The following is a 27818-nucleotide window of genomic DNA, read 5'->3' on the forward strand; positions in this document are numbered from 1 at the left end:
AGAAGGCACTGAACTTGTGCTCAAACTCAGCCCGAGCCAGGAGCTAACAAACACCATCACTGCTCTGTCTGCATTTACACCTGGTTGCTGTAAACAGCGCTGCCGCTGGAGAAAGGCAGTGGAAATGTCAGCTGTGGGAACATGGAATACGCGAAGATTTTTTCTTATACTATTAATGAGAAAATAAGAAGGGAAACAATTAAAACATAATTGCAATTTTAGTTTAATGGCAATTAAAACATAACATCTTCCAAAAGGTGAGCAGATAAACCATGGATGCCAACCTAACAGATACTATGCAGCAACAAAGGGAGAAACTGTTGATACAAACATGATGCCTCTCGTGTAATTATGCTGAGCAGAAGAAGCTGGGCGAAAATTAATACATAATATATGATTGCATTGATGTGAAAGTCTAGAAAAGGAAACTCTCTGAAGCCGCAGAAGCAGATCAGTGGCTGCCGGAAGATGGGACGGGAAGGAGAGAATGTTGCTGGGCATGAGGACACCGGATAAGTTCGTTGTTGTGATTGTGGCGATGGTTTCATGGGTGTATCAGTCAAAACTCATCACTTTAAATATGTATCATTGATCATATGTCAGTTATTTTGTATATTGAAATTATACCTCAATAAGGGTGTTAAGAAACAATGTTTTTTTAAAAAGTGAGTATACCGCCCCCAAAAAGTATTTGAATGATTACTATGTGGAAAACATTGCCTTAATTTCACATATATGGTTTCAATTAATTTTGTAACAAGTCAAATTTTTCTTTTTTACAGATGAGGAAACTTGAGGTTGAGAGAGTTCAGTAATTTGCCAGTGTGGTCAATCTGGGATCTCTTCTTGCTCCTGAACCCCGAGTCCACGTCCTTTCACACTGCCTGTCACTGCTCCTGCTACAGACCCAGCTCTGTTTCCTGGAACCCCTGTAGCCCAGCATTTCCCGAGTCTGGGAATTTTCTGGCCCATGGAAGAGGGTTATGCTTAGGGTAGGATTCTGATGGGTTCTCTTTCGCCTCTCATTGGACGCTGCCACAAATATCTCTCCAGTCATGGGGATTTATCCGATTCAGTCGATGTGTTCATTTTCACTGGGTCAGAGTGGTTAATCTGGATTAGACCAAGGCAAGGAGTCCTGGTCCCTGGGTCAAAGAAGTGAAAATACTTCCTCTGGGATTAGAAGCAAGCTGGACCAACAGAAAACCAGCCTCAGCCCACGGCCGGGAGCGGGGCTTCTCTGGGACGACAGCCCCTCCTGATTGCGGGAGGCCCGAGCGTGTGGCTGGTCCAGTCGGGGCTGCTCGGAGGAACCGGCCTGCTTCTGCTGCCCTCCCGCTCCCTTGACTCTCAGTGGAGGGTCCCATCCGCCTCTGAACTGCGCACTCGAGACAGTGGTTTTGCACCTCTCTATCTCCCCCAGACCATCCCTCACCACACAACAACTGGACTCGGTTCCAATGCCGTCACTGTATTTGGGCCCATTCAAACACGGGCTGTGGCCTGGATTGACTGAGACTAATGGAAGAGTGAAAGTTGGTTAAAACAACGTTTTTGTAAGACAGATGGATCTGGGTGTGGGGGGGCACCACGTCTTTCATGGGAGACTTTCATAACAAAGGTTAACTGCTCAGGAAATCTTCCATTTGCCCCCCGGCTCCACCCAGCTCCGCGCCCTCAGTCTAACCCGCATGGTCTCACAGCAGCTCCCTGTTCTTTGTCTTCCAGGTGGGTCTGGTCCATGGGAGCACAAGCAGATCAGAGGGAGGGAGGAGAGTCCTGTCAGGGTGCTTGCCTCCTGGGGTCCCTGCCTGCAGGGTCATTGTAATCAGCTACCCCCCTTTCCTGGAGGCCACAGCTCCATCAGGAGGTCCCTGCCCCCAGCCCTCACGCCTTCGCCCATCCCGATGGGTATAGGGCCCCTGGAGAGGGGCGCTTCCCTTGCAGTTTCTCTGGACCCTGCCCACATCCTTGTAAACAGTGTCTGTATTAAGCTCTCCTAAAATTAATCAGTTTGAGGATGCCAATTGCTCCCCAAACTGCTGACACTTTCTGAGGACTGGGAGTATGTCTTATTCAGGAAATGAACTTATTCCAAGTCCTCAGTTTACATGAAAACACTGACGTTCGTGGGGGGTTGATATCAAGCCCACGTGAAGACTAACGAGGGCTGGTAGGTTGTGGGGTGGGGCTCAGTGGTCAACCAGCACCGATTCACCCCCCGCACGGCAACTGTGTAAGGCAAGGACAGACAGGATCCAGGGAGCAGGGACGGCGGGCGGTCCAGTTCTCAGGCTGTTAGACTCTGAGAGATGTCAAACATTTCCAGGTTGCTAGATGGTGTTTCTTCACGCCTACAAATCATATTTCCACAGTGCCTTCAACCTTTTTGCAAATGTTATTCTATTTAGATTGAGACTTTAAACTACTTTTGGGGGGGTTCTAGTTATCAAATATGAAGAAAGAGGTATTTGGTACAATAAAAACTGCCTAAATGGCAAATCTAAGAGAAAGTACAGATTTCAGAGGTACCATCTGTTTTCCCTCATTGAGAGGAATTATCACACAGAATGAAAAGTGCTGGAAAGTGAATTGACGCTTCCTGTCGTGCATAACTTACCATCTTCAGTGGATTTGATTACTTAGAGATTATAACAAAGATATGAGCCCATTAAGGACAAGGATGGATCTTGATCCCATCTAAGCCCCAAACAAAGCTCGCCTGCCCGGAATCGGCCAATTGCGTCATTCCCAAACGAAGTGTGACGAGAAGAGCTACTTTAAGACTGATTTTCTTTGTTGATTTTTCTCTGATTAAGCCAAATTTCGTTTAGCATGCATTGTAAAGCTCTTTTAAGTGAGAAAGCAAGAATGTTGAAATATTAATCCAGCACTTTGTTTATTTTTGCTGGTTTGAGTTAGTGTGTGTGTGTGTGTCACAGAGTAGGGCCGCAGATAGAAAAGAGGAACCCATTGCATGTACCTGAGCCAGCGAGGGAAGACCCAGGCCCGCCTTGTGTTCACGGTACTCACTGTCTACAGGAACTTGAGAGCATTCGAAAGCAGATATTAGAAGGTGTGGAGGACTCCGGCAGCTTCCATTTGATTCTCTGTGGCACCAGATGGCTCTTATAATGCTCTCGCTTCCTATTTTCCAAATGAGTGGCAACTTCATTCTCTCGACTTTCCCTAACTCGATGCAACGTATCAATGCATAATACCAGCTTGCGCTTGGGCAGCATTTTACGATTTACAAAGCGCCTTCGATTCATTATCTCAACTGATTGTTCCAGGAGCTCAGATACAATCAGGGCAAATATCGTGACCCCCATGTTACAGACGAGGAAGCCGAGGCCTGGAGATGTCAGTCAGAACTCTTTTAGCAGCGACTTGAATTCGCTGAGCTGGAAAATGGAAATGTGCTGGCTCGGTGAGCTGGGTCCTCGCACTCCAGCTGTGACTGGGCTCTCTCCTCCTTTCCTTTCTCTCTCTCTCTCTCTCTCTCTCTGTCTCTCGCTTCTCCTCTGGGCATCAGATTCCTTCTCTCAGACTGAAGCATGACCTTGCGTGATTCTCACTGCTTGAGACTAGAAAGGATGGGACCTCTCCTCCTTCAACGTGAGTTGGAAAATTCCAGAGGAAGAACCTTTTGGCCCCTGCTGGGCTGCGTGTCCCCACAATGAACTAACTCCTGTGGTCTGCGGATGAAATACTACGGGTTCCCCAGCTTCGGTCTAGTCCCCACCCCTGCGGCCAGTATTACCCAAACAAACAAACGAAACAGGAACAGACCCAGCCAGTGAGGAACTTGCGAGAGAGCCAGCCGGCCTACCTTGTGTGGACTGTGTCAAGTAACTGCCACGGGGCGAAAGCAGAAGGCCTGTGAGCCCAGCGCCCTCCCTTCTCTCCAGAGCCTGTCGCTCAGGAGCCACAAAGGGGTTACGAGCCTCTGTCTTCCTCGCAGTTACCGGTGGGCTCTGGTTCAAGACCAAAACTTGGAAGGCCTCGGTTTCCAGTCCTGATCCTGTCTCTCGTCAGCTGTGTTCTTGGGCAAGTTACTTAACCTCTGGGAACCACAGCTTCCCCCTTTGTCAAGTCAACAGTTCCTGTGTCACAGGGTCATCAAAGGATAAAGGGAGATAACCGACCCCAGCCGACTTTGAAAATTGAGAAGAACTGCCTTAAGGATTCTCACTTAAGTTCTGCTTGTAAATGATGCGAGGCCGCTGTTACACAGACACGCCCGGGGCTGTCCTCCACCCCAGCCTCTGTTAGACCCACCCCAGTGCTGACATTTCACTCCTTCAGCTTTAAAGGCACATTTCAAAAAGAAGCCTCAAGTATGTCTCAAAATGAAAAGATTTAGTGTAGAGAGAAGCTTCTGAGCAGATGGTTTAAGGGCACTTAACATACTTGCCTTTTCAATTCAGATTAACTGGGGGATGGAAAGTTCTGGAAGACACACGAGAAACTACTCACAGTGGCTACTTCCAGGGAGCGGGGCTAGAAGCTGGTGTTGAAACGAAACTTCTATTTTCCATTTATTCCTGTCTCTACTACTTGAATTTCTAAAATCTTACACATATATTCCTTTCATAATACAAAAAAGTTAACTGAAAAAATTAAAAGCCTGGTTATCACAGAAAAGGAATACAGTACGTACGTAGTAGAGTGTCTGACTCATAAAAAGCTTTCAAAATGCTCTCGTTTACTGATCAAACTAGGTGTCTAGTGACCAGCCATCCAGCAAAGTAAAACGGGCTTCGCTGAAATAAGAACCAGCGTTCATCTCTGTGAGTGGAGACGTGCTCACTAATCGTGTTATGAGGGCTGCTCGTTACACCTGCTGAGGGTACAGTTTTAAACTCTTACACATTCACACCCAAAAACGAAACTCGCTTTCTTACTTCCCGATCACCAAGCGCACGGCCGCCTCCCCACGCTGTTCCAGTTGCTCCTGTAAGCACGCTTCCTTACACTTCCTACGGTCATCAGAGGACGCACAGCTTCGAGGAACCATTCTACTCTACAGCTGGGGGTTTGTGCGATATTTTCTAAGAAACTAAATGTTACGTGGTGGCATATGCCAAAGCTAAAAGACAGATTTAAATAGGATTTTTAAGAATGATGCAATAGCTACGAAGTTTGGATGCTTTGTACCAGCAACGTGCTGTACTGGTTGCCTAGTTACATCTGCAGAAAATCTAGAAGGAATTAAAAACTTTAAAGTTTCACAATTAAACCAAGGATTGTGTGTGTAGCCCGACATACTCACCCCGTAAAACAAGTCCCCATCAGTCTTTGGTCGGGTGACAGCCCTTGGGGAGGTCTAAGGAGATTTTCCAATAAAAGGCATTTCTGTATGTGAAATTGTTAGCGTGCTTACACTTCATTAAAGTTATCACATCCAGGCTCTTCTCATTTTATCACATCCCAGTGCAGTCTGCTACTACAGGATATTAAAAAGCATCCCAACCTGGGAGCCAGCCCCATGGTGAGTGGTTAAGGTCTTGCACTCTGCTTGGTTGCCTGGGATTCGCAGGTTTGGATCCTGGGTGCAGACCTACACACCGCTCATCAGGCCATACTGTGGTGGCATCCCACACAGAAGAACGAGAAGGACTTACAACTAAGATTTACGACTATGTACTGGGGCTTTGGGGAGAAAAAAATAAAAGAGGAAGATTGGCAACAGATGTTAGCTCAGAGCCAATCTTCCTTACCAAAAAATAAAATAAAATAAAATAGGAGTTTAAGTCACTTTATTATGGGGTAGTCTTCCAAAAACAAAAAAAAGTGTCATCCTAGTTGATACAACCTCTATCCACGAGAGGTGGGAGGAAGGCAGTGTTTTAAGTTGTTAAACTGAAAGAACAAATTTTATTGTGATCAACATTGTAAAGTATAGGCCTGTCTATAATCTGGTAACAAAAATGATACATCTTAATGATAAACAATAGGTGTCTTAACTCTCAGAGGTGCTTCCTCGTTAGTTCCGCTTTGCAAACACTTCCCAGGCCGTCTCCTCCCGGGAAAGGTCTAGACGTTCAGCAGGAGTGGGTTACAAAGAACGAGACTCCTTCCACAACGTGAAGACAGGGAGACGCAGCCTTGCTTTTTCCCCTTGAGGTTCAATCAACCTTTTATTGAGGTTATCACAGAACATAAAAGCCCCATTACCATTTTAAAGCGCCCGATTCGATGGGGTTCAGCCCGTTCACGACGTTGTGCAGCCGTGCCCTCCACCTGGTTCTGAGGCGTTTCTGTCACCCCAGAGAAACCCCGCACGCAGAGCAGTCATTTGGACCCTGTTCACATTTACTCTGCAATTTGTCTTTGGAAGAGAAAACAAGATCTGGGTTTAAACAACAGCATAAGAGTTTGATCTGCTTTCATCTCTTCTGGAGCTGGTTTGATTCACAGAAAAGCAGCAGAGGCTCGCAGCTGGAGTGAGCCTAGTCTGAACAAGATGAAGCCAGGAATCAGAGTCCTGAAGGGAGGAACCCAAAAAAGGAATTGGGGAGAAGGTTGAAATAATTCACAACTCTATCTGAGACCTACCCTCATCGGAAACCCAGATCCTACCTCAAGGGCTGATAGCCTCAATCTTATTTTGGACAAAAAAAGAATTGAAAGGGGCCAGCCTGGTGGTGCAGCGGTTAAGTTTGCATGTTCCACTTCAGTGGCCAGGGGTTTGTTGGTTCAGATCCTGGGTGCAGACATGGCACCGCTTGGCCCGCCATGCTGTGGTAGGCGTCCTACATATAAAGTAGAGGAAGATGGGCACGGATGTTAGCTCAGGACTGTTCTTCCTCAACAAAAAAAACTGAAAGAGAATTCCTTGGACCTATCAACTGAGATACTTTGGAAGATAGGAAATGATTAAATACATTAAAAAAAAGAAAAAAAGACTGCAGGCTCCTAAAAGTCAAATGCCTATTCTGGGACAGCTAATGTATGGCTCTTTCTGGGACACTCACGTGCTCTGTGTCCCAGTGGCTTAGAGAACAAAAGCCTCCCAATGACGGTCACAGTGATGTGAGGGTCACAGCCCCTGGCCCCTCGGGGCCCCGCTTTTGCAGCCGGCTCTGCCGTGGGGGCCGTGGGCCGTGGGAGCTGGGAGCACGGCCCAGCCAGGCCCTCCCCCAGAGGCAGCTTTGGATGGCAGGTCAGGAGCTCTCGTCCGCCCCTTGAGGTCAGGAGGCACCTGGTTCTCAGAGGGGACGTCCAGGACATTGTCCACTCCAGGCCCCTCCCCTCGGGCACTCAAGGCCGTCTTCTCACACCCGTCTGTTCCCACACAGGCTGCCGTCTCAGGGGGAGAGTTCAGTTTTGTCACACAAAAGGCGGGATTCACGCTGAGAGCTCCGGGCTGCTTTGGCAAACTCGGGTTTCATAGTTTCCACACTCTGACGTGCTGAAGAAGACGCGTGAGGTGTGTGTCACCTGCACAGCGAAGTTAGTAAACTGTGACCCTCAGAGGCACATGAGGAGGGTGCTGGGGACAGGGAGACTGATGTGACGTTGCACAATTGTTGCTGGTTCTTCTTAGTGCTGAATCTCTGGTGTTTTTTACAGTTGGTTTGGAAAAACCTGCAGATGTGGGTACAGATTTTCCAAGAGTTTGACCCTGCCCATCTTCAACCCAAGCCCTGGGGTTGTCATCATTACTTAGTTCCATCAAAATTCCTATTTCAACAATTCATCGACACGACAGCCACGTTCCGCCGGGCCAGTGTTGGACGTCTGGGGTGACCAGCTGCCCCAGTTTGTGGGGACTTGCCGGAGAGCCCGGTGGCCCTACACGCCCCTTGACCTTGGGCAAATGGGATGGTTTGTTATGCTACCACCAGCCCTGGGTCTGGTGTTCAGCTCTCTACTGACCAAGTGTCGAGAAGTGGATAGAAAGGGGATTTGCTAAAAAAAAAAGAAATAGCTGAAATCATTTAAAATCTCCACCAAAAGTTTCTGGCTATATTCTACTCCAGGGATGGCTTCCAAAAAACAACCCAGTGATGCATGTCACTCACAAGGCAAGATACGGTTTCTTACTTTGCAGGGATGACCTACCTAAGGTATGGTGGAAATTAGACCATACTTAGAAATTAACCATAATAAATACCAGTGCACTGAGGTTCTGAAATATTGTTATTTTTTCCTCCAATTTCCACATTTTAGAGCCTAATAAATAAAGCGTATTATGACAGGCAGATATAACAGCATAAAGTAAAAATCTCCCATTTCTTTGGCGCTATTCAGACCTTGGAACATGCACCCCATGGGCAAACTCAGCTGACCTGGAGAAGGGCCAACGTGGCAGCCTCCCCGGGCCACACAAACAGAACCAGAAGCTCTGGCCAAGGAAGGTGCCGCCGGGCTTCAACCTGTGCGCTGGATCCAGTGCCAAAACTCCAAGAAAAAGGGCTTCAGCGCCTGTGTCCACAGAACAGATTTGCAGAGTGGAGACAAGAACTGGCTTCATCAGCCTGGGAAGCCGAGACCTTCTCAAGCCCACGGGACGAAACGTCTCAAAATCCTACCTCCGCTCCCTGAGGCATTTCCACCTTTCTGAACAATTAGTCTCTTTTACTCAGTAGCAGGCAGAATAACGGCCCCCAAATAGGCCCGCGTCCTAGTGCCTGGGACCCGTGAATACATAACCTGACAGAGGTAAAGAGGCTTGAAGGTGTGATTAAATTAAGGGTCGTGAGATGGGGAGAGTAGCTGGGCTCGTGCAGGCGCCCAATCTTATCCCACGGGGCCTTAAAATCAGAGAACCGTGCCCAGCTGAGTCCAGAGTTAAGCGACTTGACCAGGGCAGTAAGACGCACAGTCACAACGTTGTTAGCGTGAAGGTGGAGCAAGGGGGCCTCTAGAACCCCCGGCCTCCAGAAGGAAGGCAGCTCTGTGGACACTTCGCTCTTAGCCCAGTGAGACCCCAGCAGAATGTAAAAGGACAAACTCGCACTGTTTTAAGCCTCCGGTTAGTGACAATTTGTGACAGCAGCAGACGAGGAAGGAACACACCCTTCGTCACTTCCGCTGTTCTTGAAGCCTGAGCAGTATTTTGCTTTCAACACCAATATTTGACCATTTCTTACCGAGTGTTTAATTTGCTTCTCTGTATAAACTTAAAAAAGTAGAAAAATAGATTTGGTCCTCAAGCAAATATGCTCCAAATCCCTCCCAGAGGGCGGAACGGCGTTTCCTCACACGTCTACCTCGTTTAGTTTCTCTCTTTGGTTTCGTGGCGCAGAGACCACTTCTGTAAGGAACCCGAGCGTAAGCGAAACCAGTAGTGCAGCGTGAGGCAGACACGCTCACAGGTGAGCATGGAAAACGACAAACGAGCTCTCTAAAGTTGTGTGCAAAGACCCAGCAGTTCTCAACGTCTCCCCAGGGTGCTCTGCGTGTCACAATGACGGGAGCTGCCCTGGCCTTTTGTGAGCCAAGGACGAGGACACCAAAGAGGACAGTGAAGAACTGTGCCACCCAGCACGTCAGCATCCCCCGGAGAAACTGCTGGGCTGGGTCAGAAACACGTGAGTTCATTCATCAGCGTGAGAGAAGTCAACACGAACTTGAGACAGAGCATCACACAGTATCCAGCAGTCCTCATTATCAGGAATGTTTGCTGGAACCGAGGACGCCTCAGCCCTCACCTGTAAGGTTCTAAGGACTTGGCCCCAAAACAACCTCACGATGGGGTAGTGAGAGCTGTACCTGGTCTTAAACACACACACACAGGTCTTTCTTCCAATAAACTCTAGACCAGAGATTCTTGTCCTAAGAAGTTTCTTTTTCTTTTTTTTTCTTAAGATTGTCACCCGAGCTAACAATTGTTGCCAATCTTTTTTTTTTTTCTGCTTTATCTCCCCAAATCCCCCCAGTACATAGTTGTATATCTTAGTTGCACGTCCTTCTACTTGTGTCATGTGGGACACCACCTCAACATGGCCTGATGAGTGGTGCCATGCCGGCGCCCAGGATCCGAACTGGCGAAACCCTGGGCCGCCACAGCGGAGCGCATGGACTTAACCACTCAGCCATGGGGCCGGCCCCAGAAGTTTCTGATTCTAGTAAATACTAAATATTTGCTGACCAAATCCACGGATGAAAGGCCAGCTCCAGGAAACTGAGTCAGGCTGTAAGTAGGTTTTATTTATTATTAGCATTGTGCTGTAGTCGCTAAATAGTTACGTAAATAAGCAATTAAAAATCCAACAGCGGAATTCAAACCACTGCCATAGAATCCAATGGGAAAAAAGAGAAAGTGGTGGGGGTGTAAATGGAATAATACTGGCCATGTGGTGGTAGTTGCTGAAATTGAGTGATGGGGATATGGAAGTTCATTATACTATTCTATTTTGGAATATGCTTAAAACTTTTCCTAATGAGGTTAAATTTTAAAACAGGGAGAAAAGTCGGACTCACTGACTGTTGGCTGGGGAGGGCTAACAGGCAGGCTGTCGCCCCTCCAGGTCTACATGGATTCCAAGGGCCTTCGCCCGTTTCGGAAGCCAATCGGCTTCTTCCAGAAGAAACCCAACAACGTTAGACCAACCTTTTGCCATTATAGCTGCTGCTGTTGGAAAATCCTTACAATGTCGACAGCCAATCGGTTGAGAACAGGGTCTACCCTCCTCTAATCGGACCTGCTCTGACCTCTCCTCACACATGTCTGCCTTCAATGGTACAACTGGCCCATCGTATCGGGTGCCATCGGGGCACATTTTGTCAAGGCAGCGACCTCAAAGGCTCTCCAACTCAGGTTTTTCGAAGAAAATGGAAAAACCCAGATGAGAAAATCGATTTTAAGTAACATCAAGAAGAACCGCTTTTTTCTCTTAAATCCTGAAGTCATGTCAATATTGCCAAAGCCTCTATGAATGTTTCTTTTTGACAAACATCACGTGTTAAATGCTTTCATCTATAGGATCACTTAAGATACTTTTTTTCTGCTTGAAGTTCTGGTTAGATTCAAGAAGATTCTAGAAGAAAATATTTCAGAATTCTTACCTCTTCAGGTCCGGAAGCCTGAGGCTCACTGGCAGATCTGGCTGTTGAGAAAGCAGAGAGGAAAATGTATTTTTTTTAAAAAAAGGAGAAATAACATGATGCATAAGAGCTGAACAAGCAAACGAGTGTTTCTGTAAATAGGGTTCATGGTAAGAGCTGAGCAGCTCTGAGGGCAGAGGGTCTCCCAGGGTTACATTTCTGAGTCGAGAAACAGACATTTTGTTAACTTTTTTCTTCCAAGGAACAGATTGGTGAAAACAGGAGTCCCTGTCTTTGTGAACGTCACTAGCCTGCAAGGAAGCATGAGACGCAAAGTTGGCTTGGGACCCAGGGGCAGGAGAATTCTTGGTGGCAGGCTGTGTCCCAACGAGAGAATGAGAACTCGGCTCCCTCCTGACCTCAGCTGATTTGCTCCCAGCAGGACCAAAGCAGCGGCAGAGACAGAACTCGCCCTGGCTTCAGGTGTCAGGCGCAGACCCGCAGTTCCCTTTGTGTGTATCTCACCCTTTAAGAGGGTAGACGGGGACCAGTTCGTGGCGGTAAGAGCGCCTTTAGCATCAAAGCTTCTGCAGGCTGCTTAGAAGTGGAGACACCTGCACCCCTCACCACTAGTGGCCTCAGGGTGTCGGGCAGAGGTGGCCTAGTTGTGCTAAGTGTGGTTCCTGTCTGAGAACATTCCTGTGAGAGGAGCTTCTCAACTGCTGAAAAGATGTCCAGCAGTCGGCTGAAGGAGACTGCCCAAGTCTCAGGACCACTTCACACTCCTCTCTCGTTATGTCTCAGAGCAAAGAGGTACCTCACGTCTGGGGCGTTACCGAGGGCGGAAACCAAATTCGCACTGGGCCCCGGGACCAAATGAACAGCAGTGTCTCTGTAGACCTCACACAGCTTGAGATGGGCACCCGTGCTGCCACCGCAACCTAATCAATTATATTCCCAGACGGCAACAAGGGGCCACAGGTTTTTAAATGAGCCAAAGTCATTAGAAAACCATTATCTCATTATTAATGACAGCAAAGGGGAAAAAAACAAGCCAAGGGCAAAAACAACCTCTTTTCAGAGAACCAGCCAGGGGGATCAGTGATCAGTGGGACTCCCCTGTCCCAGGTGCGCTGGGTCCCCCGCTCGCACACATTACGGGAGACGGCGAAAGTCAGCACAACCTTGCTGGACAGTGGCTTGGCCCTATTTATCAAGATCCTCAAACATGTTCTCAATCATCATCTTACTGATGCCACTCGATTTTATCAAAAAAAAAAATCTAAAATGTAGGCAAGGAATTATTACCAAGGTGTTAGAAATAGCCTGCATATCAATAACACGAATCACTAAGTAAAACAGGGAAACTTCACATGATGGAACTTGGAAACAATAAACACAAAAAATTTAAATGATGGGGAAAAATACACATGACATAAAGTTATACGAAAAGAGAAGACAAAATTATAGATATAGTGTGACCTCAGCTGATTTTCTAATATATATTTACAGATACATATTTTTCTAATGCATTATCTATAACATTTTTCTTAGGTAATATTCTTCTAATACATCACATATAATGTTTTCTTGTAAATATTGTACATAATCTCTTTCTGATACATATTTTTCTAGAAAAAGGAGTGGAAGAAGATCCATCAAAACCTAAACAGCATGTTACTCTTCGGCAGAGGACGGTGGAAGCAGCAGAAACTGCTGGATATGCCCAGTGTCTGCTGGCTCTTCTTCCAGGCTGATGACGGAATTCTAAGCCGGGCAGACACAGCTCAAGAGTGCCGCCTCTTCCCAGCTCCCTCTCTGCCAGGTGTGTGGCCAATGTTCAACAGCTGCAAAGCGAGAGGTGCGACTTCCGGGTCACAACCTCCGCTTCCCAACTTTCTCCCTTCCTGCTGGGTCCCTGTGCCATGCCACCTTCGACCGTCGAGCCAGGGACACATGCCAGGCCTGTTGGAACACCACCACAGAAGAGGCTGGGTCCCGGGACGACCTTGGGGAGCAGAGTGACCTTGCCAGCCCTGCACCCGCCCCCGGACTGTTAGTGAAAGAGAAGGGACTTCTAGCATCCGTCAGCCACTGTGAAGTTCAACCAACAGCCGAATTAATGGAGGAGTCATTCTTATTCTTTCTTTACAATTTAAGTATTTTCCCAATTTTCAATAATCATTGTGTATTACTTTGATCATCAGAAAAAAATTTAAGCTAAGCTTTGTCTACTTTTGTTAAGAAAACTGAGAAGGCACAGAATGAAGCTTGGGCAACATGTGTCTTCTTCCCATATATGAGGGGAAAACGAAAGCTACCATTTCGAGAAGTAGTTATTACATCATGTGCCCGGGCGCAGATCAGACATGAACCCCCGAGTTTGAACGGCCCTTAATCACACCCTGTGACGCTTTACTTCAAGCCTTTTGAAAATTAGTTTCAATAAGGAAAAGTTGCTTAACTCTAAATAAAATCTGCTTTAAAATTTACTTGAGGAAAACTCTAAGAAAGTAACACTCTAGTCGAGGTATCATAATTCTCCATTTAAGAGGACACCCAGGCCTGTTCCCGTGAATTTAGAAACTTTCTTAAAAACGGTTTTGTCTGTGCACTGAGCATCCCCTTAGATTGAGGGCGTTCTCTGTCCCCCCGTATGGAGTCACAATGGCTCCTCATGACCCCGCTGCCCAGTGACTCCGCTGACCGTCCACCAGCCGAGCCTGCGCTTCGATCTCACTCCCCAGGAGCAACGACAGGGGTGGCAGAGCCCGCTGACCTCCCTGGTCCCTTCTGTGAGCGCTGGGTGGGCGTAACAAGAGGACGGCCTGAGAGAGGAGTCGAACCTCCCATAACGTAGAGAAAGGCCCCTGGACACTCGAGGATCAGACCTCAGTAGAACCAGCCTCCAACCACCTCAGGACGTGGCTCTGAGGACCCTCCAGACCTGCAGGGACGCAGTGCCAGCAGCACTGGGAGCCTCTCAGAGGATCAGCCACACCCTGCGCACGGCACACGGACGCCCACCAGGTGGACCTGAGAGACTTGTATGTAATTACAGATCCAATAAAGGACCCATCCATCCTTCCCATTCTTCCCAAGAGAACGCCAGATGGTCCTTTCCTCCTGTGAATCGAGGCCCCCAGCAGTAAGACGGCTAACTCGCTCTCGTTCAACAACCGAGGCGGGACGCCAGGCTCCCTGCATGTCCCTCCCAGGGCGACTGTGCCAGCACGTCCTCGAGAGCCCCAGACCCTCTCTCGCACCAGGCGAGTTGAGGCTGACAGTCAGAGCTCTGAATTCTCCATTTCCCTCCCCCGTCCCTTTACAGGAACAGGAGCAAGCGGGCTCGGCAGGCCTGATCGCCATGGCAACGACAGGCACCGCGACTGTGAGGGTTTGTTTTTTAAAATGACTCACAGATTGTTCCCCCCGAAGCTCCAGACACACAGGTTTCTGGCTGGTTTATGAAATCTATCCGAAGTTGTCTTGCAAATTTCTTGCTCCTGTTAGCACAACTGGTACAATGGGGAGAGAGTCACCAAATCAAGTATGTCCTTCTCCTGGAGGACGAAAAAAACCTCACTTGGTTCCTTAACACTCCAAGATTAATCAATTTAAAACTCTGGTTAATAATGAAATTAATTTGAGTTTGTACACTGGAGATAATTAATCTGTTCCTAATTTAAATAATTAAGGCATTTCATAATGTAGTTTTAGAGACCCAAATGAAATAATCAAGTGAAATGAAATCAGTAATGAGATATATCAAATAGCCTAAATCTGTGGGTACACGGTCGGCTGTACGTAAAGCGTTACAAAAGAATAAACGTAAGTCTTAACACCAAGATGCTTCAACCAATGTCCAGAATAAAGATATTTGTTTTTAAAACGCAAACAGGAAAGAGTGCAGACATTGGAAGAACCGTGGACGCCTTCCATTTGTTTATTCAGTACGTGCTATTCAAGACCCTCTGTGTGAGGCTCCACTGTTTGCAACTGGACCATCGCGGGAGGCTGTTTCTCGCTTGATGACAAAGGCCGTGGGCGTGGCTCGGAGTGGTGTCTTCTCTCAGAGCCTGTGCCTCATGAGGCACGTTCCAGGCGAGCTCCCAGCCAGAGGGACCGTCCCCTAACCGTCAGAGCCGGCCTCCAGTTCAGAGTCCTGACCTTGGCATCACGATCGAGTCCCTCCAAAAAATATGCTGGTAATTTTGGTATGCCAACTTTCCTCTGTGTGAAATGGAAATACACCTATTTTAAAAGAAATTTAGATGGAAATTATTTATATAAATCTATTTAACTTAAGACTCTTAAGTTCCCTGGTGCTTACATATAACACACAGATATACACACACACGCATACAATAGTCCTGGTCAGGGGTTGGCCCTGTGGCCAAGTGGCTAAGTTGGCATGTTCCGCTTCAGCAGCCCAGCTTTGCAGGTTCAGATCCTGGGCATAGATCTACACCATTCGTCAGCCACGCTGTGGTGGTGTCCCACACACAAAACAGAGGAAGACTGGCACAGATCTTAGCTCAGGGCGAATGTTCCTCAGCGGAAGAAAAGAAGTCATATTCACACCTTATGTACTGTCACCAATGATATATTTTTTCTCTAGAGCTCGAAGGGACAACCAGACTGCATCAGTCAGGACAGGCTGGGTTATACTTGGTAACAAACAACCCCAAGTCTCAGTGGCTTAAGACAGCAGACCTGACTTCTCACTCTCACACACGTCCTGTGCCGGTCAGTGGAGATTCCTCCCTGTGCTGTTCCTGAGACCCAGGTGGCATAAGCCGCTGCCAGGAGCCAAGGAGCGCACTCACATCCTGGTTCTTATGAGCTTCCTCCTGGAAGCGATAAGCCCCACTTCTGCTCGGGCTCCACCGGCCGTGTGAGAGACAGGGTTACACTAACCAAGCAGACGGGGAAGTGTCAGCCTGTCGTGAGCTGGGAAGGAAAATCAGGATGTTTATGACCAAGTACAGGGATCACTGAACAGAGAGCGAGAGCCTGAGACCGGCGCTTAACCCACTCGGAACATCGACAGCGGGCTATCCAGGGAAATAGGCTGCCTCGGTGAGCCCTTGCTCCAGGTTCCGAGCGCCTGTGATCCATGTTGGGTCATGATGAGGCTGCCAGGACTTAGTGAGGATCCCACAGATAGAACAGAAGATCCTCTGCTCCAGCTTTGTGGTAACAGTAACAACTACTCTAATAATGCCTACACTTCTGCATAGTTACTGTATAAACATTTTACATACATTATGTAATTTCCTCCTGATACTCTTGTGAAGTAGGTATTGTCATTATCATTCCCCATTTTACAGATGAGGAAACTGAGGCATACAAAGTTTAAGCAACTTGCCCCGAGGATTCTGATTCCATACCAATGCTCTTTAACTGCTGTGCTCTACTGTGTAGTGAGTCTTAGAATATTATTTTTCTACACTACAGTATTTTAGGGTTATTTTAAGACATAGTAAAAGACAAGTCGGGCCATTTTTTGCCTAGGATTTTTCAACTTTTCTTACTTAAATTTTTTTTATTATTTTAATTAAAAGAAAATCTTGGGGCTGTTCAATATCAAGGTTTTATTCCCAAAGGAAAAATGTAACAATGTCTTTAATGTCTACACACAGCATGTTCCCTAAACACAACTATCATTCCTGAGGGTTAAAAAAGTGGCAAGGCGTCAATTCAGTTTTCCAGGAAAGACTCTATCATGACAATTAGATTTTTTCCTATTTAAATTTTTTCACAATTTCTCTCAGGTAGTTCTGCACAGATCAGATAAATACCCTTCTTAAAAAGAGCTCTGTTGGCAAAGCCTAGAAATTAACTTTAATTTCCTGGTAAAAACGCAAACGCGAGAGTCGGAAGCGGTCGATCATTTGTCACAGAACAGGCGCCCCTGCGTCTGTCCGGACGAGAATGCCCAGAAACACCCAGGACGAGCCGTCAAAATGCTATGATTCCACCGAAATGTCCCTTTTTCACTAATGCCTCTGAAACACAGTAGAAGCGAAAAGTGGGAACCCTGAAGAAAGCGCAGCAGCGACAGGCGTGCACACTGTCCCCTGGGGTGGAAGGGAAACCTGTTTTGGAAATAACTCGTACCCCGACATTCCAGGTGCGGTTCCTCCTTCTCTTCAGGTGCTGTGACCGACAAAGCGCTCGTCTCCCTGGAGAGAACAAGTCCTCCTCTGAGCCCGACAGGCCTGCACAGACCCCTTGGCCCCTCCAGATTACTTCTTGGCCCAGGACAGATCTTATTTAGATCAAATTGACTTAACTGACCAGTCAGGAAGACTCAATTTAATTATATATTTTTTATAATGCGGAAGTGCAGGGCTGGTTATCTAAATTAAATGCCATCCCTATTGCTTTATAGAACCTGATGTATTTGCTCCTGGAATAGTTTGTTTAGAATAATCTGTTATTCTTCACTTAGCCTCACATCAGCCGTTTTGTGTCTTCTTCCAGGATTCTTTCTCCAATCTACCTGGATCATCACCACAAACCAAAACAAGTTTTTCTGTGAATATATGTGTGTTTGTTGGTCTCAAAGGGAAATGCGTGAGACTGCTCAGCTGAAAGCTGTGTGAACTCGAGAAGTTCCTTAACTTTTCGAGCCTTGATGTCCTCACGTATAAAACAGGAATAATAACTGAGGCTGACTCTGTGGACTGCCCACCCGCTGACCACCAGCCCCTCTCCCGCGCCAGTGGAGCCTGTCCTCTGGGGTCTGAGGACCTGTTCTTCCGAAGGGGGCTGCTCCTCGGCCAATCACAGCGCTTCATCCGCCGAGCCGCTAACAGACAAGGCACGTGAGCTGGGAGGGGAATTCTGCTGGAGACGCTGCTCTGCAGCCTTAAAAAGAGGCACAGGGGAAGAAAGAGCCACCTCACCGCACCTTTCGATATTGAAATCTGCCTGTAATTCTGAAACTGTGGTCACCGTCTCGTACGGTGAGAGGAGCCGTGCATGAGGAGACCCACCGGCCGAGGATGTCAGAACAGGAGGAGGGAGAGAAGTCAGCTCCCTAAGAACGGGGTCCAGCTTGGACAGCTCTGGAGGTGCCCTCAGCCAGGGGTCTAGAGATAAATTCCCTGTGGTTTAAGCCATTTTGCTAGCTGCTCTTTTACCAGCAGCCAAAAGTGTCATGATAGAAAATACTGTTCTCACAGAGTTATTTTAAAAACTAATGGAAGGCAGTGCTGTGCATAAATACCCACACACAGAGCACTGAGAGGACGCTCAACAGGCCCTGGTTCTCAGCTTGATTCCCAAAATGTTGACCTCCACCCACCCTCACAGGAGCGAGCGCTCGGCTCTGCGTGGCTGGAAGCCTCCTCGGCGAGGTTTTCTCTCCTTCCCACAAACAGAGTTGAGGGCAGAGGTCATTGCTTTCTCTCCTTTACTCGCCTAAGGCGTGATCCCAAGGACCTAAGGCTATTTTAAACAATAAGATTGGTGTTTAATTCAGACGACAAGCCCTGCAGTGCTGGTGGCAGGGTAGAAAAATGTAATTAGATGGAGCAGTCTTCTGACCCTAAATCGACTCGATCTAAACAAAATCCAGCCCAGACCTAGCACTCAACGGAGCAGCCGACGTTCTCATTTGGAGTCTGCCCAGTTTACCTGGAAAGCCGCTTTCCGTAGCGGGAAGGTGTAGCTTACAGATTGTGTGCGTACCCGGGAAAAGGCCACATCTCCTCCGGAATTTCACCACATGCTTACTTCAGAAAGCAGTTACACCTTCTGCTTGGGCATCCCCCCCAGTCCTCACATGGCTGACTCTTCACCGTAATGTAGGTCTCAAGTCAAATGCCACCTCCTCAGGGAGGCCTCCAGGGATTACCCAACAAAAGTAAACCCCCGTTACCGCCATTGTCATACACACAATCCCATCCTTCAGCCTCTTTCTGTGTGAGTCCGTCTCAGCGCTCACCACTACCTGACATTTTCCTGTGTGGTGGCTTTTTTTCCATCAGCGGGGTCCAGTCCTGGTTGATTCTGGTCTGATTAGTCGGGGTTGAGGCTGGGATGCAGGTATTTTTTCAAAGTAACCCCCCCCCCACCCCCACCCCATGAGCTCTGATGTGCGGCAGATCTAAAAGCCACAGGTCGATGTGTTTACAAGTCTCTCCCAACACTGAAGGTAAGTTCTAGGAAAAAAAGAACCAGCTGTTTCATTCATCCAAGGCTCCCAGGCCCCTCGAAGGACACACTGCACATTGCAGACGTTCAGCCAAGGCCTGTGGACAGACTGACGGACTGTGCTGAAATTACGTCAGTGTTTGTCTGCTTCCAGAGTGGTTTACGAGCCCCTGGAACATCTAGCCACCCTGCATCAGAAATAAGGGAGCCAAGAAAGCTCATCAAGTCAACAGATGACAAACAAACAGTGTTTGTGAACCTAACTGATCTCACACACACACAACATGTGAGAGGATGCGTGTGTCGATTTACCAGATGGAGAAATCCTTCCCCAGCGTCCAAGTGGATCAGCTCACCACGATGTACACTTTAAACATCTCACCATTTTATCCCTCAACTGGACCTCAATAAAGTGGAAATTAAAAACAAACCAAACCAGAAGGTATGTGTGTGTTATAAGGAAGACAAAGATGAAACCTGGTGTGGCCACCGTCCTCGAAGGGCTTGCAAAAGAAAAAAAATGCAGATTGTCATTATGCACACAGGAATGTGCTCACCGCTGTGATGAAAGAACAGAAGATCTCAGGCGAGGTGAAGATCGTTGCTTTTTGAGGGAGGAGGGAAGAAACCAAGGAAGGCTTCATGGAAGAGGTAGCATTTGAATGACACTTACAGACGGTAGAATTTGGCTATTCGGAGAAGCAAGGCTGTGCGGGCAAGTGAGGAAGGGGAAGCAGGACAGTCATTCTAGGGGAGGCAAGGAGAAACACCACCCCAGGCCACTGGAGGTCAGGAGGGCGTGAACCAGACGCCAGCTACCACCACCACGGAAGAGGGACAGCATCAAAACGGGTTTCCAACGACAGTGCAAAGGGCTCTGCAACTGACTACAACCCTGGCTGTTTGATGAGGAAAACTGTGAAAGTGTGTTTTCGTCACTGAGGGGCTGAGAGAACGGGGTGCCATGAACAGGCGGAGCCGGGGGCAGCCGGCTCTGAGAGGGAAGGCAGCGCAGGCACCGACGAGCGCATGTGAGCTTCGGTTTCTGTGGGCTGGGTGTTCCCGCCGGTCTGCGGGGTGCTGACGTACAAGTTCAGAGAGCAGGTGAGATGGGGATAGAGAACCAGCTCTGGGACTAACCCGCATGGACAATGAGCGAAATCACAGAAAAGTGAAATCCGTGCAGGGAGAGGGAGGAAGTGAGTGGCAGAGGAATCGACTTGAGAGTACGCCTGTTCAGGGAGCAGAACTCGGGGCTGGTGGAGAAGGCGGGAGCCTTCGAAGAGGAATGAAGGGTGGCAGAACGGGCCACCCCAAAATACGCCTCCTTGGCGGGAAGATTGTTTCAAGTAGATTATTTAGGGAACAGAAGGCTTAGTAGAAATTCTGAAAACAGACGATGCTACCCTTTTGCAAGGGACGTTAACGAAGGAACTCCCCGTCATCATAAGGGTGCCTCCCACGCCATCCCAGAAAGAGCAGGGGACCAAGTCACTAGAGACTCTCGTCAACAGAGAGGCGCCGACCTGCACCTGCACACGGACCCTACTGGCATCTACCGTGCTTCTCCTGGTCGGCTCCCCGTAACTGGCCTCCCCACTTCTCCTTCCCTTGTGTCTTGGGCTGAAGAAGGGTTTCAGCCTGGGCTCTAAACCTCCTCTGAGAGTTACCCATTTTCCCCTGGTGTCTCCCTTGTGTCTACCTGTTAATAAGCATCCGTTTGTTTTTTTCTCGTTAATCTGTCTGCGACAGGGTTCCCAGCTGAGGACTCACAAGGGCAGAGGGAGAACTTTTTTCCTCCCTACGGATGCGAGGAGATAAGGTGAGCAAAGGTCACGGATGTCGAGGGGAAGCCTTGCTGGCAGCAGGTTTGTTTTATGTTTTCATTAATTTATGTATATAAATGAAGCATATTTGCAGGCAAAGAGGAAAGGGCCAATGAAGAGAAGAAGATGTAGGAAGAAGACAGAATTGTTGTCAGAACACAGTCCCTAGAAAGTAAAAGGAAAGGGAAGGGAGAGTCCTGGAGAGAGTTTACTCCTGGCTTTGCAGGAGAGGCTGAGGTGACTCTGCGGGAAGGAGGCAGCAGGGAGGGAGTGAAGACGCAGAGCCCTTCAGGTGGCGAGGAGTCGGGCTGAGGAAGCGGCAATGTGTGTCTCTCAGAAAAACGGAAGGTAGGTCACCTGTAACGGACAAAAGGAGTGGGGACTCAGCTGAGCGGTTTTCACTGAAAATGCACAGGGGATGGTAAAAAGTGAAATAAAACCGGAAGAAGGAAAGGATTTTCAAAGAACAGCACGGTCCCGCTGATGCTGCGAACATGGACCGCAGCAGAGCCCACCAGCCCAGCTCCAGACCCTTGCCATCCGTCGCTCTGAGTGTGGCGCCTGGGGAGAGGGTCAGGGGACATCCCACCCTGACAGCCAGGCTGGCCAAGGGGACAGGGAGGAAGGGGGCACATGACTGGTTTTTCCAAGCCTTTCCGTGAACAGCTTGACTGTTCACACGTGTTTGCTGAGAGATGAAAGTGCCGCTCCTCCCTTATCTCCAGCCGCGTGTAGTGGGACCACGTCTAAGAAGCACGTTATCGCTGGAGCCTGAGAACTGAGCTCCTCTTTTTAATGTTTAATGAGATCCTCTAGAGATTGTCTGAACATTGACACTCACTAAATATAACTTGTTTCCTTTAACATAGCAGTTTTGGGGAACCATATATATCTTTACGTTTGAACAAGTTTCAACACAGAAACTCCCATATTTACCTAGGGTGTTAAATTTAAACATCACCCTCTTCTTTTTAGACAAAATAATTTGGTCTTACCAACAATGTAAGAAGTGACAGAGTATGTAGACTCTCCATCCAGTTGCCCTACTAGGAGGGGAGTGAGATGGGGGTTGAATAAGGAGGCGAGGTATGAGGTGTCAGTCAACTGTGCGACTCTAGACAGGCAACTGAGACCCTGAGTCTATGTTATTATCCGTCGTGGAGAGGTTGATACAGGCTAGGTTTTTCCCCAGTCATTCTTAGCTCTACCATCCCACAGTGTCACAGGCCAGCAGCTAAGTCTTAACACAGCTCTGTGACTGCCCTCTCCCACCTGGATCTAGGAAAGAGGTCAGGGGTCCTCCCAGGAATCGCAGAATGAATAGATTTACAAATTAATCAAAGTCGAGGGTCGTTATCCAACCCCTCAACACGCTCACAGCGTGCATTACAGAAAATCATCGCACCGTCACTCAGGGCCTCTGCAAACCATTCAGGTCAACGTCCGCACCAGACGCGGATCTCAGGTGCTGTTGCTGTTAGACAGCATCCTCCCTAATCACCCTGCCCCGCTCTCCTCGGCCCGTCCGAACTTTGCCTCGCTGGTTTCAGAGTCAGGAGAGAAATCCGTGATGGAAAGTGAAACGCAGAAGAAGTCTTTACTTCCAAAGTGAGGTTTAGATTAGACTCACATTTTGCTGGTAGAAACTTCTTTCAGAAATCTGTGTGGCTGAACCACAGCCCCTCTCCACAGGCCAATCCTCTCAGAGGAAAGAGTCTGAATAGAAGTGAGCACTTCTTTAGTTTCTCCTCCCTTTTTCTGACCCTGCTACCTAATGGGCATTTTTTCTCCTGCGGATAATGATGGAAGACTAGAGAGACACAGCCCCCAGTGCCTCCTTTGCAGCAGCCTGGTCCACACCGGACCAGCCCGGTCACTGGTGTGACTGCCGGCAGTGAGGGTTGGAATCCCACTATCGGGGTCACAATGTCACCAATTATCAGGAGCCATGCATATTTTATTTTCTCCTCTTAACTTTTGAGAGAAGTGTTTCACTCAGGCAGGGATAATAGTGTTTAATGCAGGAGATTAAACACAAAGATGACCATGATCCTTATCACACTCTATGTTAAGAGATGCAGTCATTTAAAAATGTCTCCTCGAAAACAAGCCAATTAAAAAATGGGCAAAGGACTTGAATAGACATTTCTCTGAAGAAGACATACTGGGCCAGCCCCATGGCCTAGTGGTCAGGTTCGGTGTGCTCTGCTTCAGTGGCCCAGCTTTGGTTCCCAGGCGCAGACCTACACCACTCATCAGTGGCCATGTGGCGGCAACCCACATGCAAAATAGAGGAAGACAGATGTTAACTCAGGGCGAATCTTCATCAGGGAAAAAAAGAAGACAGACAATTGGCCAATAGGCTCATGAAGAGAGGCTCCACGGTCACCGTCACCGATCTTTAGGGAAATGCAAATTCAAAGTACAAAGAGATAGCAATTCACACCCACTAGGATGGCTACCGTCACAAACAAACAAAAAACCCCAGGGAATAACAAGCGTTGGTGAGGATGAGGAGAAATTGGAACACTTGTGCACTGCTGTGGGGATGTGAAATGTTGCAGTTGCTGTGGAAAACAGTACGGCAGTTCCTCAAAAAATTAAACATAGAATCACCATATGATCCAGCAATTCCACTTTTGGGTACCCAAAAAGGAGTGAAAGCAGGACTCACACAGATATTTGCACACCCATGTGCATAGCAGCATTATTCACTATAGTCAAGAGGTGGAAGCAGCCCAAGTGCCCATCAGTAGAGGAATGGATAAACAAAATGTGGTCCATACGTGCCATGGAATGTTATCCAGCCTAAAAAAGGAAGGACATTCTGACACATGCTACAACATGGATGAACCTTGAAGTCACTGTGCTAAATGAATTAAGTCAGTCACAAAAAGACAACACTGGGTGATTCCACTCACACGAGGTCCTGAGAGGCGTGAACATCACAGGGGCAGAAGGTAGGAGGCTGGGTGCCAGGGGCTGGGGATTAGTGTTTAATGGGAACTGAGTTTCAGTTCAAGAAGATAAAAAAGATCTAGAGATGGATGGTGGTGATGGTTGCACGACAACGTGAATGTACTTAATGTCACAGAATGGTATGCTTAAAACTGGTTAAAATGGGAAATTTTATCTTATATGTATTTCACTACAATAAAAAAAACCCATCCCCTGGGACCTTTGAGGAAGTGGCAGAGGTCAAGAATGTGCTAGCTTTTCCTTGTCACCCAGGAAGAAAGAAGACCTGAGACCCTGCCGTCCAGCAGGAGGTCGCTTACCCGCACGCAGCAGCAAACCAAACACAACAGAACAGAACCCACAGACCTCGACCGTGAGCTATTCACCCCTCTGCCCAGTGAGGAAACTGAGGCTCCAGGTTAATGTATGGGGTCAAGCGGTCGGAACCAGAGGCCGGGTGGAGAAGCTCTGCCTGACTCTCCACGCCTGTTTTCTCCTCACCCCACAACGTTCTTTTCCTCCATGGACGGCTGTCGTTTTGAACAGGCTTTCTGCTCTGTAAGCTTTTCTACTTCAAAGTCGGGCCTGCCTTCTGAAGTAGGCTAAAAAAGTCGGTCCACCAAACACACTCACTGTGTGCCGCCCGCCTGAGGCCAGGGCTGGCTATGAATAATGGAGTCATGTTTCCGCCCAGCCACTGGCCATGTGGCTGAAACACACTACAATCAAAATTTCCGTGTCAGTCGACTCCCTCAAAAGCCGCTGAAGACCCTGGGCAAAAGCGTAGTGTCTGTCAATGCTCCATACGGCCTGAATGAGGGAAATGGTCTCATTTCACAGTATAGGAGTGTGTTCGTCTTTTTCCCAAACCTGCCACCATCATAGCGACCGATCTGCTCTTACCCACTAACCTGCTGCAAGCTGGAATTAACAATTAAGGAAAGGTTTGGGCTGCGCAGAACATAGGCCCCTCCCAGGTGATTTCTGAAAGAGGGCAGGGGCCTCCCGGCTCTCCTGTGCCGATGGACCAGGCTTCCTCTTCTTGCTCTCATGTGAAACGCTCAGTGGAACACAGGTTGCCTACACAGCCCCAGACAAAGCAGGGTGTTGGCCTTATCTCGTGAGCAGAGCCTTGGACGAGCGGCTCAGAGGGCGAGCCTGTTCTCATTCCCACAGCCCGTATTCCCAGCTTTCCTGCTCATTCAGTGACAGGCAGCTCCGTCGCAGGACTCCAGTTAGGGGCCTTCTGGATCCGAGATGCACCCTGGACCGCCTGTCCGGGAGGATCATCTTTCATATTTTACTTAGGAGGCAAAGGGAAAGTGGAACTGTGCCATACGTGGCAGGGCGTGCGCTGCCCACAGGTTTGACGAAATCCAGTGAATCTGTCAGGGGAGTTCCATGGTTTCAACACCAGCAATATTTTGCCTCCTAGACACAGTACAGGTTTAACTTAAGTAATCTCTCAAAAGCAGACTTTTTTTCCTTTAGTACCTAAAGATTCTCACCTCTGAGAATGTGCTGCTACACCTCAGATTTTGAGAAGCCAAATCAGTTTGGTATGGACGGCACTAAAACCCCCTGTAGCTCTCACCATTGACAACGGTGATCGATGAGGGGCACAGACACTCAAGGGCGTATTCAGGTCTAAAAACCTGTGTTTTAAGAATTTATGAATGTCTAAGCAAGACCTTTTTATTCTTTTTACTCCACTATGAGCAGTTTTCTTTCTTTCCTTTGAAAATTTATCTCCTTTCTTTCTAAAGACTCAAGAAAAAAACCTTTTGTCAATGACCACTATGGCTCAGCCACATTTTCTGTCGGAGACAAAGCTTCATTTTCTAAATCACACTACGCTACGGGATTAAACTCCTTCTCCCACACATCCTGCCAGAGGAAACTCACAGCTTCGTCTCTAATCCGGCAGACCTGCGTATCGCACTTGTACGTGCCATTCGTAAATACGAGCAAGCCTCACTCACAGACCCTCAGGGAGACGATCCGTCACTCAAGAAAATGAAAGAGCACAAATCACTTTCTGATTTTACATTCCGGCCTGTCCACGGGGTGTCCAGCCCCTCCTGCCTTCCATCCCTCAATGAGGTTAACATGCATCGTGACCCAAAGATGAACAAAATCCACAGAAACGTAAAATCCACACATACACCGGCGTCTCATGCTGGACAAGTTAAACCCGCCACACTCCTCGAGAAAGGACGCAACTCGAGGAGAAGACTTGCTGGTAAACGCTGGCTGTTCCTGAGGTTATCGGAAAGCAGCTGCACAGAGCTGGGGAGGAAAACACCGTTTCTCAACGGTAAATGCTGCCCCTCACATACGCAGTTCCAGCCTTTGTTGGCAAGTTCTGAGTACAAAAGCATTTAACAACAACAAAAAAGCCAAATCACAGTCATTTCGCTTCAAAACAGAAGCCGCCCCAGCGCACTAGTAAGAAAGATAATGCAATTAACATTTTACACCCCTACACCCGTAAAAACGCCCAGATGATCCTCCCACAGCTCCACAGACCGATTTCAGCCCAGCCGCCTTCCCTTCCCGGGGAATGGTGCAAACAGCTGCTTACATTTAGCGTGTTTTCCTGACGAGTCACCAAAGCTCGGCGCTAAGGATGATTTTTAAAAAGCAAACATGTCACAAATTTGGCCATCCTCACAGCCCTGCTGAGAGAAGCCGTCGGCATCGTTCCCCCCGGCCCTGAAGCATCTCCCCTCTGAAATCTGCCTGTAAAACCACAGCTGGTGGTCCATTTCTCTCTTAAAAAGGAGCAGCAAGAGAGTGTTAGCATTACCTTAGCCGCGGGCCGGTCGGAGGAGAGTGGCTCCTGTGAGCTGGTCCGTGCAGGCAGCCGCGCACCGCCGCCCCGCCCGCCCGGCCGCGTAGTAGGAGCTGCCCACGGCGTGCAGCAGCGGCGCCCGCAGCCCAGGGACTAGTCCCCACCCAGCTTTGTCTTCAGTCATCTTCTCTCCACAGGAAGCTGCGCATCCCCCACTTCCTCCTCCTCTTGGTGGCTCTGAGCCGCCCTCTCTTCTCCCTTCCACGCCCTTCCAGGGCTCACTGGGGGCTGTGCCTCTCCGGGCGTCTGACACATGTGCCCGCAGCCCCCCATCGCTTTGTTCCCTCTGGGTCGCCTGCTCCTTCATTCCGCGTCCCTCCCTCTCTCTCCCTCTCCCCCACGGCAGCTTCCAGCGGCTGCCCCCTCGCCCCTTCCCCACATGCAGTCGGCTTCCTCAGCCTTCTTGGCTTCTTGCTGTTGCTGCTGCTGCTGCTGTTTTGGGGGGGTCAACAGCCCCTGGCCGTGGTGGCCCTGAAAGCTGGCACCGGCCTCGATGGCTGCTCCTGATTTCAGAGGGTCCCTGTCAGGACAGCTGGCTGGGAGCTTCTGGCTGCAGCATTTTTCTGTGGCCAACATTCCAGACGCTTAATTTCTCCAAGGTCCCACTGCCACTGAGGTCTCCCTTAACCCACATGCTCAGAAAAGAATGGCCCCGATAAGAATTCTTGTGGGGACAGGAGCTACACAGCGTCCTGCGCGGCCACCTGGGGCCTCGCAGTGAAGTCATATTCCCTAAAGATTCTCCGTGGTGGGAAGGAACGAGGTGGCGCCGGACGCCAACAGTCCCAGCCCAGAACAGAGCCCTCCCCACACCGTAGGGCTGAAAGGGCCTCTCGCCCCCTGCTTGAGGAGATGGTGCCCCTGCTTGAGGAGGTGGTGCCGTGTAATGGGTGAGCACAGAGCCTGCAGGCGATGTGTTCTCCAGAGCTGGAATCTAAGCTGTTGTTACCCACTGTATGAACTCGGGCAAATTATTTAACTTCATGCCTCGATTTCCTCGTCTTTGGAATGGAGAT

General features: G+C 48.6%; 1 long non-coding RNA gene across 2 annotated transcripts in view; it reads right to left on the reverse strand.

Annotated features, from left to right (window-relative positions):
• LOC124236153 (uncharacterized) overlaps nt 1–27056 on the reverse strand; it is a 73573-nt gene extending 46517 nt beyond the window's left edge. The window contains exons 1-3 of one of the 2 annotated variants that reach the window (XR_006887652.1): nt 26758–27056; nt 11020–11060; nt 6804–7593 (exon numbers count right to left, since the gene is read on the reverse strand). This is a non-coding gene — a long non-coding RNA (uncharacterized LOC124236153). Of the gene's footprint in view, nt 1–6803; nt 7594–11019; nt 11061–26757 lie in introns of those variants that run through there. The other variant, XR_006887651.1, reaches the window with a different exon arrangement.
• Between the last annotated feature and the right edge of the window lie 762 nt (nt 27057–27818).

This window comes from Equus quagga, chromosome 2 (assembly GCF_021613505.1).
Source record: "Equus quagga isolate Etosha38 chromosome 2, UCLA_HA_Equagga_1.0, whole genome shotgun sequence".
Classification (NCBI taxonomy): domain Eukaryota; kingdom Metazoa; phylum Chordata; class Mammalia; order Perissodactyla; family Equidae; genus Equus; species Equus quagga.